The 20,276-nt window shown below is 36.2% G+C and overlaps 1 protein-coding gene across 2 annotated transcripts in view; it reads left to right on the forward strand.

Annotated features, from left to right (window-relative positions):
* Positions 1-20,276, forward strand: part of zhx2a (zinc fingers and homeoboxes 2a) — a 34,411-nt gene that overhangs the window by 2,278 nt on the left and 11,857 nt on the right. Inside the window, 1 exon segment of one of the 2 annotated variants that reach the window (NM_198814.2) lies at positions 7,385-7,485. The exons of the other annotated variant lie outside the window; for it this stretch is intronic. The gene's annotated coding sequence lies outside the window, so the exon portion shown is untranslated. 2 annotated transcript variants of the gene reach the window in all.

Genomic DNA, 20,276 nt, shown 5'->3' on the forward strand with positions numbered 1-20,276 from the left:
ATTAACTTTAAGAGTCCATTGCACTTATATTATGTTAAACTGACTTAAAACAGCTTGCGTAACTTATACAATTAAGTTAGAACATGATTAATTTAGTTTTATAGGTTACATGACCTTAAAACATTCATATAATCGTATAATTTTTTTACAGAGTAAGAAAATACTGATTCGGTATTATAGAATTCTGTCTAAATATTCTGTATTTTGCATTTAGAAGCAACTAAACATTCTCTCACTCTCTGCAAACCTTTAGCGTTCACTTTGTGGGACGTTATATGGAATCGTGTCTCAGTACAAAGCTTTATTCATGGAACCGAGACTGAGATAACTTTTACAAAGTAGTGACGCATATCATCAAAAGTACTACTCTGCCTGAGTTGCTCTGGTGCAAAATGCGGTTTGTGCCAGGTGACTGGCTGGATTCAAAATGGCTGCCCGCGTTCGTGAAGAGCTGACGTCTTTGAGGAGGTGGTTGCTGCTGCCTCTGCCTCGTAGCTCGTGCTGTCGGTGACTAAGCCGACAGTCGCTGATGTCACAGCCGTGGGTTGGGCTCCCTTAAAAGCTGTGTGTTCTCTGTCGGTGCTGGTGGTCATGACTCCACTGAAAGCAGAGCCTCTTTGTGAGGGAGTCTGGCCTCACATTGAAGCCAGGTTATTTATTAGTCATCACTACCAAAGCTATTAATTTCCTTCTGCGTTCATGTCCTGGAAGAGCGAGTCAGAACTGATGTGCGCTACCAGCTGAAGTTGCAGTTCAAGTTGGCATACTATTCTGCTCTGTTTTCTGCATAATGAGTACAACAAGTCATGATTCATCGCTGTGCATGTCATATATTTTGCAATCACACTCCAGTGATTATAATGCTAGAATGCTTTTGAGTGGCAGTGGAAACAGTCGGGCCTCAGCAGAGTAGATTCTTCCCTTAACAAAAGAAAATAAACAAACACAATCAGTTTGAGAGGGCTGTTTTCTTGATAGGAAACTTTTTCCAGTCGCTTGTGCTGAGCAGCCTCTCTGTTGCCAATTTTCTGCCCTACTTTTGCAGCCGTGACCCAGCTTTTTGGAGGTGTAATGGAGAGACTGCATATAACTACACTGACCATAATAACCAGCAGCAGAATGGAAGATCATGCTGTTTATTTTTTTGCTCAGGTGTTGTTAAATTAAGGCAGCCGCATCTTGAAGGTTGTCAATCCTCAGGTGACTTGAGTTTAATTCATGGTGTCTCAGCTCTACTTTTTAGAGAAGCTTGAAGTGTTATAGCAGCTGTGAAAGATAAAGGTGTTTATGATGGATGTGAGATAAAGAAAGATGTAGGGCTAAAGATGTTGACTTTGTCTTATCAGTCCACTGACCTGCAGCTTATAGTAACGTGAACAGGAAGAATCATTGGAGAAAAGAAAAATAAGGGTGTCACTGTTCGTAGTCAGGAGAGAAAGTTTGGTGATTTTGACATAAGGGCCAGTATGGCACTTGCTCACTCAGAACGAAAATTGGTCTGTCCAATCAAATGAGACAAGTTTGTTATTTACTTTTTGTTGGAAGAAAAATCTTGTGTAGTAAGTAACATGAAAAAGAGAAATAAGTAATTAAATTCAATGAGGCCTTCCAGTTTTATGCTTCTATGGCACGTGATAAAAAAAGCTAAATAAAATGGTAATAAATAACTATATAAACAATCAATCCAGTCCAAGTGCACTCAGGCTGTAAAATATTGTCTATACGCGCTGTACCACCAATCATACCTGGGATCCAGTTTGTATTAGTTAAGCTCATCATAATTGTCATCACAATGCATCTGTCTGGCTTAAAGTAGGCTTCTACGAGTCTTATTTTAGCTAGTTTGAACACCTGCATATTTTATATCTATACATACATACATACATACATACATATCCGCATACATATCCGTGATGCAGATGCGGACCATAAGCTATCGGTTCAGTAATAATTTACCGTTACCGGTTATAATGTACTGACGTCATTTATCTCCTATACGCTCTGTCGCGAGGGAGGTGAGCGCGAGTATTTACAACACAGCCAACTCAGGCCCGGCCCGTGGCATAGGCACCATAGGCAAATGCTACGGCCGCTGTACATTCAGGGGGGCACCAGAAATTAGCGTGGTTCAGATGGTTTTGTTTTCGATATTCCTGACACACATTCAGTTATAGACGGCAATAACTCAACCTCTTACCCTAAAAAGATCTAAAGTGTGTTTCCTACAAAAAGACAAAGCTGGTTATGTTTCACAGCTGTCTTTTTATTTTTTTCGCTTGACATTACGAGCACTGCTCCGTTTAAGCCCTCGCAATATGTGTTTAGCCGAGAGAGCTCGCGCTGAAAAGAGCTCCCAGTAAGGGACCATCGGAAAAGTGTTTCTTTTTTCGGCTCCGCTCAGCGCAAGCTCTCCCTGTTGCGAGGGCTTAAGTGTGTGTGTGTGTGTGTGTTTGTTTGTTTGGTGCTGTCTATGTTTGTGTGTGTTTGAATGAGAGACAGTGTGGTGTTGTGTGTTTGTGCGTTTATGCAGACAGCTTGTTATAGCCTCCCCCCTAAAATATAACAATGTATATGGAAAGCATCGTCAATGCACCGTGATGCACCGAGATATCGAATTGATCCGAATCGAAGGCATGATAATCGTAACCAAACCAAACTGTGAGACCAGTATAGGTTCACACCTCTAATATATATATATATATGTATATGTGGCCCAAAAAGCTGTTATAAACTGTTTATTTCAGCTGGGTGATTACATTGAGATGACATTGCAAGCACAATTGAGCCGTTGGGCAATGTAGACCAATTTGGCATCGTACAATGTCTATTGCGAAACTTTGCTATGGATGATGCCGGCGTCATTGTAGGAGGCGGTGAATTAATTATTTATGAATAATTACTGAATTCATATTGAATTAATTATTTGTAGCTCACCGTTTCTACTACCTGATCTGCATAGTCTTTGTTTTTTTTACCTATAACCAAATCATAAATAAATAAAGATAAGTTACACACAAATTACCACCTGTCAATCACTTCTTCCATGGAACTCTGGCATGAATAGTCAGTGATATGTGTCATCATAATGGCGTTGACGAACTTTGTTGCATAACAAAAGTGGATTAATCAGCAGCAACCAACCAACAGTATCTGAGGTTTTCGCTAAAATTACTAAGTACAAGCGTGAAAGTGAAAGGTTGAAGCAGTGTACTGACTAGGCTTGGGTATCGTTTATTTTTTTTTTTCGATACCGGTGCTAAATCGATACTTTTAAAACTATACCGGTGCCAAAACGGTGCCTGAACCGATACGTTTTAGCCACAAAATGATGGTGGATACCTCTTCAAAAACATTTTATTTCACAAAATATATAAAAAAAAAATTTTAATAGAACAATATAATTACAGTTTAAAGTAAACATCAATTCATATTGTATTACATTGATACATTTCCTTTGATCATTTGTTGGTTAGCATAAATTTAAGATTTGCATTATGAAATTACATTCGCTTACTATTAACCTGTGGGGGGCGGGCAGTGGCCACGTACTTTTAGGAGCACATTTAAACAAAAATATCACAAAATACTTAATTATTCGAAGTGATTTGTTTTCATGCATCACTCTGCAGTCTTCATAAACAAGATAATTAAATAACTTAAACTCAAAATAATCTTCCTTGTTCATTTATTTGACAAGTAATGTTATACTGGTGTAGGAGAACACATCTCTAACATTCAAGTACATCAAGGCACATTGTTGCACCTGTAAACTTTAACAGGCCTACAGTTTATAGGACTTCCTATATTAACAGTGTTATAATCGTTATTGGAAACAAAAAGTCCAGTCCACTATTTTGATAGTGTTTCACAGCATGAACATGACTGAAGTTTAATCTTTTTATTACCTGTGTCAATTTGGGCATCAACTTCTGATGAATGCGGGGAACTGATGCGCGCAGCACCTAAAGCACGAGTGAGGCTCTGCCTTTAAGCACTCAAATTATGTGTCATTAAGTTTGACATGTTTCCCCCTTACACGCAACTTTTGTAAAGACAGTTGCTATGTAAGAATCCTTGCTTGTAAAATACGCTTTAGAATGCTTAGTTTAAGCAAATTGGATGAACGCAATCATGCGTGTTGATCAGAGTGTCGCTCTCGTGTACCCAATCCACATTCGTTAAATGTAGACATGATTAATTAAATATCACGTTCAACACCTATAGTGAGATGCAATCCAGTTATACATCCTTGATAAACTGTCAGACGTGCACTGCTCTTTGGGGATTTGTGCTCAAAGCACCCGCTGACTGCGGGGGTTAAAATGCATGCATACGCTGCCACGCATGACAGTGTGTGTGTGTGTGTGTGTGTTAGGGTTGTAACAATATACAGGTATGACGGTCTACCACGATTTAAACGTGCACGATTATCATACCATGAACAATTGCATATCAACGGTTTTAACCCTTAAAGACCGAGACAGCCGTCCGCGGCTAAAAATAAGTATTGCTCTTAAATGTTTAATAACTTTTGATCCGCTGATCCGATTCATACAATTCAACGATTGGCATAAAGAAGAGAATCTCAGCTTTAATCTCAGTGCTACCATTCACATACCATTCGACTTTCAGAGGCTCCGGAATCAGTGCGGTTACGTCATCAAAATTTGACAACGCTGATTTGACAAAGAAACGCTCGTCACTGTGTCTCCGGACAAACCAGACATGATACATTAATGCATTGTCCCTCCTCCATGCCCAGATTGGTTCAAACTCGCTGTATCACAACCAATAAGCATAGGTTTCGCTTTTGTTTGTGAACCAACAACGAGCTTTTTGAACAACACGGAATGAGAGATAGGCTGTACATTTATGCGCGGCTAAATAAAACGCAAAAAAAAAAGTTTTGCATGAAATAATTCTCATACTAAGTACTTTTGCATGCACAGCAGCACAGAAACATGACAAAACAGTGACACAGCAAAGACGAACTGCTGCTCTTGCTGTTTTCAAAAGACGCAAATGAAGGTGCAGCTGTTTGTCTGCATTGCAGACAACCATATCCAAATCCATATCCACAGACAACCATATCCATGCTGGCACATAAAACCTAAGGATGTTCCATAATGAATCTAGTTTCGTTATGTAACTATTTATAGTATAGTAAATATTTATATCTATTTTTTTACTGAGGATTTGCACCATGTTTATTTGGACTTTATTTGGACTTTGACACATTATTTATTATTTTCTTATTTTTTATTTGTTCATTGTAAGTGGTGTTGTTTATAGTAACTGAAAATATATTATTTTGAAAAAGTCAAATTTGCTTCACTGTTCTATTATTTTGTAACATTTGTAACCTACCGTATACCGCGAAACCGTCAAACCGTGGTATTGTTTTAGACGATTATCATACCGTAAAAAATTCATACCGTTACAACCCTAGTGTGTGTGTGTGTATGTGTGTGTGCGCGTGTGTGCGCGCGTGCATGTGTGGTCATGTGATGTACGTTTTCAGTGTATAATGTGGAAGGAGGGCTTTTCAGAAATGCTAGATAAAACACCACTGTAGACGCGGATTGATTTCGTTCCAAAACGCTATTTTAAAACTAAAGGCCTGTGCACACCGAGATGTTTTTTGCTCACGTTTTCCGTTGACGTTTAACGCCTCGTGACTATATAAAGGCCACAAATGTAATCGTGCAGACCAACATGAACTCCAGGCGCGAAAGCGTTATTTAAAAAAATGCCTCATGCTAGTTTTTTTTGACGCGCAGCGTTAAAACATCCACCAATCAGGTTGGCACTTTTGTTCACATGCATGGAGCTACTGAAGTTAAAGTAAACAATACTTGGAGGTGCTCAAGCACAAAATTGTCAATGTGAGCGCACATTGAAGAAGATGCCCAGAGGCGATATGATCGTGGAGCTGCTTATTGCTTCTTCATCGCTAGAGCTGGAGCTGCTACTTAAATCATCAATGCTTGTTCGAGTCACCAGTAACTAACAACAAGCGTGTGAACTTCCTCTCTTCCTCTTCTTCTGTGTTACAAGTGGGTGTCGGAAGTTTAAAGCTGTATAGCGCCATCTAACGTCAAGGAGTGAATTTGCATACTTTCCTGCTTGACGCCAGTGAAAATCGCTTGGGTTTGAATGTGGAAAAACGTCTCATAAAACGCTGACGATAAAAAGCGTCCCGGTGTGTAGGAGCCCTAAGACGTATTAGTGTACACGGGGCCATGTGTATTTTTCCTGAGTAGGTTGCTGCTGTGATCGGGGCGGGGTGAAGAATTCTGATGCCGGCTCAGCATTATGATGTTTATCTGCCTTCTGCGATGGACGATGGCATCACCTATTGACCCAACCTTAGTGTGAACAGTACTAAACCTCTTCTGAAGGCCAGAGGGTGCTCATGTGGTAAACTTCAAATACCCACAAAAATGAAATCCCCATGGCATTGCATTATAAACAGAAAATTGAACTGCTTTTTTGATTAATTGTGATTAATAATCACAAATATGGTATCATCTTACAAAAGGATTTATTTTAAGCACTCAACTGAGTTTAGTTTGGAGGAAAAACACGTTATCAAATAGGGTATCTGGAGTAGCAGTATTTACTTCACAAAACTGTTGTTTACAAAGAGGCTACGCAAACAGTTGCCATTATTACTAAGCATTAGGTGTTAAAGATATAATTAACGTTTAATTAAATCATCTGCAATTTTGAGTGCAACTTAACAAAGGTCATCAGTGAACTGTTTCTCTGTGTAGTAAATGCTGCTCTATCTGAGGCACATGTTGTAGAGTTTGTAGAATTGGCAAAATGTGCATGAAAACTGCTTTCAGTTAATCACCCAGCCCTATTGTTTATATGGGTTTAAAATACAGTTGTCAACATTTGAAGCGGTTCAAAATGTTTTTCAAAATTGTCCTATGACAAGAGTGGGTGTTGTTCAAAAGTTTTAGGACAACTTTGATAAAAGGTTTTGATCCGCCTCAAATGTTGACTACTGTAGGTTGGTTTCTATGTGAAACAGTTCTGTTATTGTGTTGAGCCAGTTGAGACATTTTCAAAATGAAAAAAAACTTTTTTGTGTACGATGCGTATCACAACCATTCTTTTTATTTTCAGTTAAAACAAATCGATTTGGTTCATATTTTAGGCCTTTATCTCTTTCAGCCAAAAAACAGTGATGCAGATTTTTAGCTGTCAGAATCTGCATCCCTATTTTTATCTTGTGTACGTACTGCAAAATGCTGTACTTTATGCGTGTAAATGCAGATTTCACCATGGTCCAATTGATTTAAAATTGTCTTAGACATTTACATGAATATCTTGCATACAAAGAACAATCCGATTTTTTTTTTTTTTCTTATAGGGGAGGAGCAGTTGGGTGAAAGAAAGGGGGCCGAGGAGAAAAACGTGCCTCAAAAGACCTTAGAGATCCTGTACTCTGAAGGTGGAGGTCGTCATTGACAGGTGGGCCTCTAATTCAAACAGATTTGTGATGATTTCACAGTGAAATGCAGTATAAATGGAGCACAAATGATGTTTGTAAGGCAGAGACAGAGCTCGTTTCCAGTGCCCTCATTCATGAGCTTGAATTATTCAGCAATACATGTAGTTAAATAAGTTTTCATCCTGTAAAAGATTTCAGTCTCTGAGAGAGACAGATAATAGCGTATGATGTGCTTGTTCCAATGAAAAGATAAACAGTAGTCAGTGAAGACGGATCATTTTGATGCAAATTATAACTTCAAAGCTTGTCTCAACTGCATGCCTGAGCTGAGTTGAAGAATTTAGCCGCTCTTCATGTCTCTTTCAGTCGGCTAACTTATTTTCAGTTTTCTGCCTGTAGTATGTTTTTTATTCCTATGAAACAGTTCAGTGTGCAAGATGATGATATATTAACAAAGGATATTAAACTGACTTGGTTAAATTCAAATGAGCCAAGCATCCATCAATATTAAAGATGGCTGATACAGATAAATACTGATTATTTTCCTATAATGTCTGACAAGTGATGTTTTTGTCTAAGCAAATGTAAAATAAATTCTGTGGCCTAAATTCTATAATATACAACATGAAAAGACTTTTGCAGTGCTGGAAAGAGTACTGCAAAATCATACTCAAGTAAAATAGCCATTACTTGCCCAAAAATGTAGCGCGAATAGAGTAAAAGTATATGTGGTAAATATTACTTAAAGTATGAGTAAAAAGTAGAACTTTCAAAAGTACTCAAGAGCAGTGAGTATTACGCTGGGAAAGGTGGATGTGTTTACATGTAATTTGATTGGTTAAGGCCATTTCGGTTATCACACAGTAAACATTCATCATCTTTTCATCAGTGACATTCAGTCTAAATAGTCTCTGGGTCATTGCGTAAAGTATCTTCTTGGACACTTTTAATGCTTTTTAAACAGTTTGCTGCATGCCTTAAGATATGAGGGTATGATGCCATTTTCCTTCTATGTGTTATTTGATTGGACCAGAATTGCAGGACTGATTTTTCTAATCCCCATAGACAGGAAATAACTATAAAGTAGTGACTGCAGGTTGAAGGAAAATAATGGAGTAAAAGAACTGATACTGCACAAAAAATGTACTCAAAGGAAATTAAAAGTACACATTTTTGAAACTACTTAGTAAATACCATCCCTGAGAAAAACTACTCGCTGTAATTTGAGTATTTTTTTCTGTAATTTGACATTTGCTAGATTTTGATTAATTACCACAGTGCTATTAAATTACAGGAACATTTTTTTTTTTTTAATTGGCTCATTTTTTTTGGCGGGAACACTTTAAGCTGGGCATAAATGGTTGAATTTGAATAATTCAATTTGAAATTCAGGTTTATGAGCCCCCTTTGATTTTTTTTTTCTTTTTTAAATACTTCCCAAATGAAGTTTAACAGGGCAAGTAAATTTTCAACGCAAGTCTGATCATATTTTTTCTTTCGAAGAAAGTTTTATTTGTTTTATTTTGGCTAAAATAAAGCCAGTTATTATTTTTTTAAACATCATTGTAAGGACAAAATGATTAGCTCCTTTAATCTTTATTTTTTTTTCGATAGTCTACAGAACAAACCATTGTTAAACAGTAGGTTGCCTAATTACCCTAACCTGCCTAGTTAACCTAATTAACCTAGTTAAGCCTTTAAATGTCACTTTAAGCTGTATAGAAGTGTCTTAAAAGTATATAGTGAAATATTATTTACTGTCATCATGACAAAGATAAAAGAAATCAGTTATTAGAAATGGGTAATTAAAACTATTATGATTAGAAATATGTTTAACAAATCTCTCTGTTGAACAGAAATTGGGGATAAAAACAAACAGGGGGCTATTAATTCTGTCTTCAACTGCCTATAATCAAAAAATGATTAAGTACAAATAATTGTTTAATATGGATTGACGTAGACCAGTTAAAACACCATTTAATAACAGCCAAAAAAGCTCCTGGTTAAATAAGTATGGTTATGGCACCGTTTCATAGGAAGACAATGGTGAATTATTTTCTTGTTCACCTCACCATGTTGGAATGCTGATCAGACGAGGAAATGTATAAACAACAAGAGAATGGAGTTCATGCACAGTCAGTTTACTCCCCATCCCTAAAATGGTTGTGCTGGTGTCAGTGTGGAGTCATGCCGAGCTTTAGATCTTAGTGGGATCTGTGTTATTCAGGCCTCTCGTGTTGTGACTCAAGCTCACAGATGGATGACAGTAGCGATGAGTGTCCAGTGCTATGAGTCTGATCTATCGAGCAAACCAGTTGTCCACCATTTTAGAGGCTCGGGTCTCGGAGTGTGTTCAAATGTTTATTTTTATTTTATTTCATTTCAGACAGTGCAGAAAATACACCAATCGGGTCCGAGCTGGCTGTATGATGTGGAACTGCGCTGTTGTGTAAATGTTATAAAGTCATCATATCAATAATGGCTCTTCAGAATTATAAAAAACCTGTTCGACGTTGTTCATTAAAAACATTTGGCGGTAAATGTAGACACAGTCATGTTAACCAACCGGTGTTACCGGATTAGTGTTTTATTTAACAAAGTATTTCATCCGAGGCTCATAGACGCAGTGCTCAAACATGACCCTGATCTCTTTATCCTCATCGTGACCCTTTCCATCCGCATTTCATAAGTCTCTGGGACGACAGCAGTCATATAAGATAGTGGTCGGCCACAGATTTTGTTTTTTTTGAAGATGCTGTGCACTGCTGAGAGCGGACAGGCCTTTACAGATGGCTTTAGCTGGAACGTCATGCCCTCTGTATCTGGTTATTTTGTCAAGATTAGCCATGGCTTTTTAAGCATAATAGTGCCCAGTTTCAAACTGATGCTCTGTTGTGTTTGTTGGTAATTTATAACAGATCATATGTTCTTTTGAATAATGTTTTGTTTTTGTCCTTTTAGCTCACAGAAAGGGTCCCTGTGTAGTGCATAGCTACACACGTCTTTTCATATAAAAAGTGTCCAGTTCGGTGTCCCATTACTTTTTTCTCAAAGCATTAGAGAAACAGTTTTCTCTCTCTCTTTTTTCCAACATTGAAAACTCCTCTTTATTGAGGCTAACTTGCTTACATACCTACATACCTAGTGTATTGCTTTACCTCCGTCTAATGTCCAAGGTAACATTTTATTTTATAGACTTTGCAACTTTCCATTTAATTACTGCAATAATCACTAGGGGTTTAATGGTATACAAACAAGATGGTTCGGTTTCTATAAATACAGTTGTGTGATGTCAGAAAGCATCAAAAACAGCAGTTATTGTTGGAGTTTCTGATAAATTGAACAAAATCTAAAATCTGAAACCGTATTTTCTCTCTATTACTAGAAGGACGTGTGCTGTAATATATAGGGATGCTCCGATCAAGATTTTACCAGCTAATACAGAGTACCAATTCCTTTTCATGGTGATTGGCCAGCACCGAGTACCGATTCTGATGCTTCAAACTTTCTAATGCATAATGCATATTTTCACTCTAGGTGTGAGACTTAAGTGCCTTACCTAACAGAATAAATGAAAGATGTTGCATATAATCTCTTGAACATGACTCTTATAACCATTTAGTATTGACATGTAATAATCAGATTGGATGAAAAAATCAATAACAAAGCAATTTAAAAACATTGCAAATGACGGAAGAAGAATTCAACCTTACTCAATGACGATAAGAGCACGTATTTGATGCATAAGAAGTTAAAAAGCACCTATAGATCTATTACTTCTTTACAGAAAGGAAATAGGCCTATAAACCACTTTTATTTATATGTTTTTACAATAAGTTTATTATAATAAGTTATATTATTAAATATTTGAGTTAAGAATATTTATTAGGTTTTTTTATTTCCCTAATATTTCCTGCCCGGTTATAATGGACTTGCAATATTATTGAAAACACAGAACTTGTTTGTAAAAAGAATTGGGTTCTAATATGTCCTCTACTTGTAAACTCGTAAACAAAACAAACACTTTTGATTAGTTTATAAGATAGGCCAGATTAGCAAGTACCAATCAAGTCATGAAATGTGATTTATCTCTGGCCGATCGATCGGAGCATCTCTATTAATATAATATAATATAGGGCTGGGCATTTTGGCCTAAAATCAAAATCTCGATAAATTGAACATTTTAACCCGATTATTTCATTTATTTATTTTGCCCTCAAAGCTCACTGACAGGTTTTGTACAGTTGATATGCTCTCATATTACAAGTGAGAGATTTTGAATGAGGGGTGCATTGCCTGATTTTAAATGAATTGAAGGAAACCCACACCATCTACTATCTCTGATTATTTATTGAACATCAACACACGTTAGGGAAAGTAATTGAAAAAAACTGACCTGGAAAAGTTTGATCAATTATAGGTTCTGAATATATTATATTAAGTTCTAGCCCTAATATATTATGTTAAGTTTTATAATATAACAAAGATTCAATAATAATAATAACAATAATAATAAAGCTTTATTTATGCATTAAACCTGAAATAGCATAGATTCAAGAATCAATCTTTGGATTTAACACAAAAAAGAGCCAATTTATAAATTATTCTTAAAATTATATGTACAGTGACACAACAAAATTGTGTATAATTGTAGTAAATTGTGTATAATTACATGCAGACCAATTCCCAATGCTTTAGAATGTTTTTAATGTTACTTAGTACTTAAATGCGTATTTGTATGGTGTAAAAAAAATTGTGTAACCATGTGCAAATATTAAATTATACAATGGTGCCATAATCACAATAGCTTTGTTGCAAAGCCATTTTAATGAGTAAATAATGACCTAATTCATAAAAGCTTTCTAATCCATCCCATATTTTGTGCAACCCTGTTACTTTGTGTTATTATCTTCTCTTTAGTTTCAACCTTTTATAACAAAAAGTTAAATATCATTAAATAAAATGAAACTTGAAATTTATGTAACCAGTCAAAATAAATAAACTTTTCACTGGAATGGCACTTATTCATGGAAAATTGTACATTGTATCTAGGTTTGTCAGAATGGAAAAGATACACACGTTTTGTGTTTTTTTCTTTACTTTTGCTCCCTTTTAGCAGGCATAATTAATGCATCCACTCGTACTGACTGATGACAAATGTATGTGCACAAGTATACAAATCTAGAATTAATAGGATGAATGCAATCTCTCAATGCGGGTTTCACCCCGAAAGAACAGGCTCGGCCAAAAATAGGAATGCGGAACGTTCCTCATCTGGATCTCTGTGGAGAAAATCCCTCCCACCTGCTGCTGGGCCGTTTCCATAGCGACGCATGAGTCCAGCTTTTTCAAGGCCCGTCCCTTGGCACCCCAAATCGCTGAAAGCCTGGACACTTACCCAGAGGACTCTGCTTTGAGCGCTGTGTCATTCCCTTACTGTAAAACGACGCCTACACGTTCCTCATTTAGACAAACTAGTTTTCCTCTAATAAAAAGATTTAGTTCTTGTTACTACACAGTCCTGAAATAGAATGTGAGGAGCTACCTTTTATTGATATACATATATTTTTTAGGAGTAAGAGACCTCTGCTACGTCTTCCTAATCTTAGACGGGTGTGTCCACATTTTGAGTCTAAAATAGATGAAGTGATTCTGTAGCGCTTGACACTTTTGTCTGTATTGTCATGAAAAATAGCACTCAATGTACATCTGTGCAGCGCTGCAGGCTTCTAGAACCCCATTTGATGAGATTTAAATTAATTCTGCCTCATTCCTAAATTCAGCCCCCCCTACTGTGCTTGACGGTATTAACAGAGCTCAGTCTCCACCCCTTAACAGCGGCTTCGCAGCAACATCCTCTCCTGAAAAAATATACATGTGAATCTATACAGGCCCACAAATATCTATTGTGTAAAAACAGTATAGTGTTGTAAAGAAACAGCTGTTAATGCTGTTCTTGCCAAAAAAAAATCATTTTAAAAATCCCCAACTCTTGTACTGTAGACACTTAAACACGCATATTGGTTCTTTAAAGCATATTAAAATGAAGCATATTAGGGACTTTAACACTGGGCCAGTGACTTGCAGATTTGAGTTTTAATTGTCTGTAAATCAGGTGATTGATTAAGCTTAAGTTCAAGTTCATTTATTTATAAAGCACATTTAAAAACAGCATCAAGACTGACCAAAGTGCAGTACACAAGATGAAGTAAAATAAAAAGACAGAATATAAAAAAAGCCAACAGAAACGACTGGATAAATGTAAAAGTAAAGCAGTAAAAAGGACTATTAAAATTATATTAAAAGCCAAGCTAAACAGCTATGCTTTTAGGAGTGATTTAAAAGCTTCAGGGTGTTTTACATGAAGTGCAATGAGAAGTAAGTCACCATTAAACTGTGCTCTCACACCAAACACAAAACAATTGACTACAGCAAATTCAGTTCATGAGGCAGCACTGCCTGTGCAATTAAAGGCATCCTAATTCTGACATTTTTTGCTTGCATACGTATCTTGACCTTCTTTTCCATTTGAGCTTATAGGTTCAAGACACCCTGGAGTACTTTTCTTTGAGATTTTAACAGCTTTGTGTGCGTTGAGCATAATTTAAGACAATGTTAGCACCTGTTAATCTGATTGTTACGAAAAGTGGATCATTTGGAGCTTTTGTCCGCTAATTTCATCTTCCAGGTTTGGTGGGATCAAAAATGGTGACGTAGCGCGAACCTGCTAGTGGAGTGATGACATGTCGTTTTCTCATTCATTATTATTCATAGCAGAGTTTTCTTACCCTACGAGAAGACCCTGCTTCTTAATTATTTATGACAGGACGTGCTTTCCAATGATAGGCTAATATAGACAGACCACACAGACCTGCACACAAATTTCTTTGAATTTAACTTTGTAAACTATAGGCCCAATCCCAATTCTACCCCTTAGCCCTTCCCCTTACCCTCTGTGTAGGGGTAGGGGTGTCCCAATTCTCTTTAGCTTAAAGGCGTAGGGCTAAGGGGAAGGGGTAGATCGCCCTTCGAACTGAGATTTTTTTTAGGACCACACTCGAAACCAAGGAGTAAGAAAATTTCCCAGAATACACCAGCCAGAACGGCAGCAAAGCTGAACCTTGAAGTAAGGAAGTCCACAAATTAGTATTTTTGTCATTATTACAATTTTTTATAACAAACAAGCACATGTTTTAATATGTTTATAACCGCGTTAATGTTTTACCCTCATACTTAAAAAAAAAAAAAAAAAAAACCTTAAATGAAAACGGCAAAATTTTGCCATCCCTAATAATAACTCCTGTATAGCAGTCCCACAACATTCTGTCACTCGATGACCTTCAAATACCCTGTCAGAAAAGTCTAGTGGCTGGGAATGGGCTTTTTACAGTGTCTGCTATAATGTTAATGTTGTTTTTGGTGTGTTTACATTGATGAAAATGGCCACTGTTTTACATGTGCAGTACAGTTACGATCTCATTGCCAAATTAGATCATTATGATAACATGATGTATGCCTTCAGTGATTTCCTGAAGATAAATACCAAAAATAAAGCAACTAAATTTTGAAGCCCTTTTCCTTTACACTCTGTTTTAAGGGCTAAGGGAAAGGGGTACAAAAATAGAATTGGGCCATAAAATCATGCATCTCCTCACATTTTGTGTAAATGAAGCAATTTGAGCACAAAAATTAGAACTCAAACCAACTGAGTACTGCAAAACCCAATAAGTTGATGCAACCAAAACCGTTTGAGGAAACGTTTGCTACAAACCATTTGAGCTAATCTAAATGAGTACTGTGAACTTACTCCATTTGAGTTGAAGTAATAAGGTATTTAATTAACTCATTACACTGTAAATGCGAATAGTATTCCTTACTATCAAAATTCTAGTGTGTTTACTTAATTTTAAGCTAATTGTTGAGTTTACTAGAAATGCATTAGTGTTGCTGACATAGTAAGGTATAAAGTTCCCATAACTAATGTAATTTGAGTAAAATTGCTTATAAGGGCTAAGCCATGCTGTTACGCATGCGTACTGGGTGGTGATTTCCCATCCCCCATCCGAGTCACAACCAACCGCCACCCAGCACCGCCATTGAAGGACAGGATTTCATATTGAGAAGATGTACTGCTGTAAATCAAGGTAAACTTTTCGTTTTAATTACTACTTTGATTTTATTTGTATAGTATCTGTAATCTGTTTATTTCCTGGACTTTGTGAAATTGTTTGCTGTTTTGTGAACTAATTAATAGCCCATGATGTTGTGACTAAACGTTTTGACCACTGCACGTTATTTGCAATACTGTCTACTTTACTAGATAAGCTATTTTCAGCTGCTTAGTCATTTTTAATAACTATTAATAATTTGTAAAGTTAGTAGTAATTTGTAAAGTGGGCGTTATGCTCTAAAAGAGCGGGCCGCGCCATTTTAAATGATCATGCACTGAGAGAGCAAGAGCGCGCGCAATGATCCGTTCAAATAGATGTAAAGTTAACACATAGCTGTAGGCAGGGCCGGAGTGGGACTCCTTTTCAGCCCTGGAGTTTCAAGCCTCAGACCGGCCCACCTCAGTTCACGACTGACTATATTAAAGTAAGGTCATTTCCAATTCAGTTGCTAATTACACTATCACGTCTTTTTTTTTTGAGAAAACAGCTGCTTTAGAACTTCAAATGTTCAACAACCCTAACAGTATTATATATCTTAACAATAAAAATGAAAACAATAAATTGTTCTAGCGAGGATCGAACCCGGGTCCGCGGGATTTTAACCGAACGTGCTAACCGCTGGACCACAATAGCTGTGTACAGTGTGGAGACACAATTAAGTTTTATTATCATTAAAATAGATATGAAGAGAAAAATTGCGATAAAATAATGAATAAAAAGGCTGTGGTCAAGTAAATAAATAAATTTAAAAAGTGTGACTGCTGAGAGCAACAGATTCTGGAGCTAGGGACACCGGCCCTCGCGGCCAAAAAACGGACCGGCCCACCGGGAATACTCCCGGTCCTCCCGATTAGCCAATCCGGGCCTGGCTGTAGGTCTACATTTTTAAAAAAGAAAACGAAACCTATTTATCCGCATTTACAAATACAGTAACGTTAGTTATCGCTGAACTTTAGTGGCGCTTGTTGTGACGAAAATATGCGTGTTTTTTTTTTAAGATTTACTTTTATGAGATCACCTGCAGGAAGCAGGTGAGGAGATCAGCTGTGATTCGGTCCGGCGTCAGCGAGCGGCTCATGACCAGACCAGTCGTTTTTTTCTCCATGATCGCCGGGGCAGCAGCAGTTTTAACCCGCCGAGGCTTTTAGAACATTATAAAGCAGTTTCAGCTCAAAATGGACCCGTGAGTGTCGTAACGTTAGGTAATTTAGGATTTCGATGCGATTACGATTCGTGTCACTGTATGAGGCAGATACATATTTACACATGATGCTAAAGTGTGCTTATGCTAACAATCCCTATGAAACTTAAAGTTAAACTTATAAAAATGCGAGAGATATTTAATTAACTCATTTATTTGTTTTATATGCTATTTGTCTTTTCTTTATGCCGTTTTGAAGGTTTATTCCAGTGTTGCCGTTACGTTATTGAGTGTTTTATATTGCTGTAATGACAAATAAATCTGACCAGACGCGACTGAATATGTGTGATGGATAACGTTAATGATGAAGTGGTATAACTCGTACAACCAAGCACAGAAACATCCCTTTGTTTGCTCAATATCACACAATGGCATTAACAAGCCTTTGTTATAAGCAAACTTTCTGTAAAGAAACAGGCTTTGCCAAACCTGTTAGTTTGCATTTTTAAAGAAGGTTTCACTAATTTTTAACAATTTAGGGCAAATAAATTTGAACAATTACAAGGTTGTTTAAAATGTAGCACACCATTAGAGTATTGTGAGTGGCATATTTGGTTTGAAATATCATTATACCCTTTATTTATTTTTTTATTTCAGACTACCAGTTTGTGAGCTGATATGCAGTGGAAATGTAAGTTTTGCACTTACACATCAAAGAAAACTTTTTGAACAATACCGCACAAGCCATAGAACATATTCATGAATTGTTCTATTAACGTTACCTTGTCTCCATACTGAGTGTCAGGGTAATTTTAAATCGTTTAATGCATTAAAAGTACATTTAACAAAATTCTCAGCAAAGAACTGCATGATCAAGAATAGTCCGAATATTTTGTCCATTTGAATAATCATCTGAGGACTAGTTAGAAATAGGGTTGTTGTGTTGTGATACCATTAATTTATGTTACAATACTATACCAGCTGAAGTATGGTGATACCAAGTAGTATTTGCAATACTGTAATTCATAACTTAAATCCATGAAATAAAGAAAAATGTAAGAAATAATATATTGTATATATTATTATAGGCCTACTTGAATTTTAATAATTCCCTTATTGTTGAAAAAAGTATTTGCACATCTCTTCACCTAAAATGTATTCATTCCAGCAAAAAAAATACATTAAAATAAAGATACATAAAGAAAAGAGCATTTTTCCAACAAACCTAGGCTATATGAAGTGGTCAAAAATTGTTTCCTGTTGCTATTTTGGGTTTTTCATCTATCATACTTTTTTCACACTTATTATCGGATAAGAATCCAAAGTAATTCAAAATTTCACTTTATGAGTCATTCTTTTTAATAGATTGTCACGGTTGTTGTAGCTATTATACCATATTGACAGGAACAGAAATAAACGAATTCCGATTCAAAATGAACCATCACAAAATATGCAATAGGCTACTATAAAAGGCGCAAATTCTACAGTTTTACAACCTTAGAAGGCTCCATAGACTATTAAAATACAATGATCTATTGTTGCTGAATCGTGTAAGTATTTTAGTGACTTTTTCACATGCAGCATTATGAATTGTAGGCAGACTGTTAATGACAATACTACCGTTTACAAACTACAGTGGCACCGCCAGTATCTTGGAGCCATAGTATCACGATACTACCATAGTACCGGTAAACCGTGCAACCCTAGTCAGAAAGTTCAGTGTCCTTTTAAAGACATCAATTGAGACAAATATTTATTCCACTTTTAATGCGCATAAAAGTAAGGCACACCAGCAACAATGCCATGATTATATTTAATCGGGGGTTGTGTTTATTACTGTTTGGTGACAAGTATAGCTCATGCTTTTGATGACAGGCGCCGGGAGTATTTGGCAGCTTTTATTATTCAAGAACATTTAACTATGTCATGTTAAAGTGTAACATCTGTTGCTAAATGGCATTGCATTGTATCATTGCATGTGTTTCTGATTTCTGTTTTTTGTTTTAGAATTTCGCTTAGCCATGTCAATAACACTTTACGTTTTTGTGCACAACAGTGACATCCAGAAGGAAGTCATAGAGGAAACACCAGCTGATGCAAGTGCTGCAGAAGGTTTGTTTTCTTTTCAAAACTTTGTGTGATTTTGTGAATTTGTGTTTTTGAATGTTATTAATGACTAATAATGTTTTGATTGGATCTTTGCAGAATTCAATCGAATATCAGGAAGAAATGTGAGATCCAAGTTCTACGCTGCATTGGACACACACTGCTCGTTTGATTGAAATAAAAAAAAAAAAAAAACAGGAGAAAATTGCAGAAGAAAACTAGAAGAAATTTTCAGCATGTTAATTCAAAGGTATTTTTGTGACATCATCTTTGAATCATAATTTGCATTTGATTGCAATAAATTGCATTTGATGTTTTCATTGGGCTATAATGCATGTCTACCTGTCTTTACTTTTTCAAGGTCATCTGGCAGCAGTTCTCCGGGGTCTTTCAGTCCTTTAGAGGGATGAGTCTAAAGAAATTTTCAGGATGTGTTTTGTAAGTAGTATTATTGTTTCTGCTTTCTTAGACTGGAAATGAAGCAGTCATTCCAGTTTACTTCACTTATTAATAAAAATTTTCAATTTTATGAAAATAAAACAAATGCATTTAATGTAAGTATTTGAAAGTAAGAGGGATGTTATATTATGGCCTTTGGAGCAAGAGCATTGCTATGTTGCAAATACAGCAGCTTGTGCCGTCACAGGGTCAGTTAGCTTCATAGGCCAGTGAAGTAATGAATGCATTTCTTTAATTTTTAAACACACTTGTTTTGAAAAGGAGGAAGATTAGCTTGAAAAAAAAATCTTAATAAGTGTAATACCTATGTAATATGTTGAGAGAAATATAATTTCAGTTGAAAGAACCTGCTGGATTAAGATGTAAAAAGATAGTGTTAAAAGCCACAAAGTCAAAGATGCTCCGTATTATAACCAACCCTGTGAAGTCACATGCTGTGGGATTGTAGATGGCTGCACCCTTGTTCTAAAAGCCATACTAAAACATCAATTTTCTTATTAAAAAATAGTTTTTAATACATTTTTAAAAAGTGTGCTAAATAATGCAAACTTGACTCACTGCTTTAATCTAGCAAAACCAAATGCATTCATGAATCGGTTCCCAATTTATTAAGTTTTCCCTACAAAATATTTATATTGATTATGTAGCACCAATTGGTCTCTCACACATTTGCATTTAATTTCTTGAAAATGTTTTAAAAGTACTTTTACTGCAGTTTGTTTTATTACATTACAGTGTTTCTTTAATTTAAAAAAATTATTGTTCCTTTAGAATAGTATCATGTTCAAGATACTGGAATTTAGTACCAATCTCTGCTGCAATTTTAAGCAGCAAATTTCCTGCTAACATTTTAAGCACTTTTGAGCACATTTTTAAACAGCACTGTTTTGCCATTCTGTTCACATGCTTAACAGAAATGACACTCAACAATGCT

The sequence above is a fragment of the Danio rerio genome, chromosome 16, assembly GCF_049306965.1.
Source record: "Danio rerio strain Tuebingen ecotype United States chromosome 16, GRCz12tu, whole genome shotgun sequence".
In the NCBI taxonomy this organism is placed as follows: domain Eukaryota; kingdom Metazoa; phylum Chordata; class Actinopteri; order Cypriniformes; family Danionidae; genus Danio; species Danio rerio.